Source organism: Mesitornis unicolor, unplaced genomic scaffold (assembly GCF_000695765.1).
Source record: "Mesitornis unicolor isolate BGI_N332 unplaced genomic scaffold, ASM69576v1 scaffold30587, whole genome shotgun sequence".
NCBI lineage: Eukaryota > Metazoa > Chordata > Aves > Mesitornithiformes > Mesitornithidae > Mesitornis > Mesitornis unicolor.
In genome coordinates this window covers 28,900-30,509 of record NW_010197562.1, presented here as the reverse complement: position 1 = coordinate 30,509, position 1,610 = coordinate 28,900, and positions in this window count along the sequence as shown.

The following is a 1,610-nucleotide window of genomic DNA, read 5'->3' as shown; positions in this document are numbered from 1 at the left end:
GGTGAAGCCATGTTGACTGCCCCTAATGACAATCCACACTACATCTGGATAACATCCCAACAAGAAGTAAATTAGGATTCTGACAGTCATCAGAGTGTGAATTATAACTCTGAGAAAGTGTGTGGAGCACACCTTTTCAAATAGAGCAAGATATGACCTGGAGGTACGAGATCTCTTATTTTCTTGAATTTATCTGAATGGTGATGAAAGCAAGTTTCAGACCTGTGAACCAACAGGATCTCCTCCTCACTTCCTTCTCTGGCAGGCACATGGACACACCTCTCCACAAGATGGTAACATTTAAGCTGCTCATAGGAGGATGACAGTCTTTCTGGCACTTCAATGTCACAAATAGGACTGAAAATAAGCAATAATATTACTATAATACCATACCAGCACAGCCAACAAATACACTCATCATGCCTAGCTTTTAACTTTCCATTGTAAGAAGATTCATTACTCTCATAGAGGAATATGTAAGAGTGAAAGAAAAATAAAATCTTTAAGTACTTTTTGGGTTGGAACCATACGGTTCTTACATTAAAAAAAACACAATAGCATAATTTTTTGTTTCTTCTCTCACCACTGAAAGTGGCAACACTTAACTACACACACAGGAATGGTGAAATGAAAGGCTGTAGATTACAATGATGGTGAACAGACAGGAAGTGGGTTTGGGAGAGAAGATGACAGTGGAGTGTTACTCGGAGCACTGGAAAGGTATGGGTCTAATTTACGTAAATTTAAGCAAGTGACATATACCAATTTGTAACTGATTTTAATTGACAGGTTTCAGCTGAATGAGTGTATCTACGTATTTTTTTCAATGATCAATGATACTTTGGCTTCATAAACAATTTAATTAGCTTTCAATGCTTTATTTAGGGGGCTACTCAGATGCTTAAACACTTAACACTTCTTATTAATACCCACCAGCCTCAAATCCAGCTCCAGATTATCATTATGACATCCAGACACAAATTTGGAATAATTTTTTTTCTCTGAAAGGAGACTTTCTGCTTACTAGGAAAATGACAGAGTATCTCTATTTCCTATGATGTTTACAAAAACCACATACACTTGGTACTTCTCTCAGAAATCCTAATAAGAATCTATTCATAGAAAGGACAGCAGTGACTTACTCATTCCAAAGCAGTTTGTGAGTGGTCATCTCCTCATCGTAAATCAGTGCTGTTCCTGAAGCCATTGCTACAGACAGAACAAAACAGAAAACCTAAGACACATATTTCAGGCAAGAAGTAAATGTATATTAAAACAAAATATTGTGTCAGCTAGTGAGAATATATGTGCACAGCATATTTGCCTGCATGACAATTTTGCACTTTAGACTTTGTACTTACGGTACAAAATCAAAGAAAACCATTTAGGAGATACCGTGACAAGGCCAAGGAGCAAGGCAGCAGTGCAAAGGCAATGACACAGATCTTAAAACTGGATGCATATCTGGAGGATTCACAATTAGCCCAATTTCAAGACCTTGGTGCAGGTACTTGTGGTGCAGGTGAAGGAGTTGCAGTGTCTCTCCAAGCCCCTCTGGCCCACACTAAGGGCCTTACATAGACTGCCGAGGATCGGAGCACAGGCCTTCT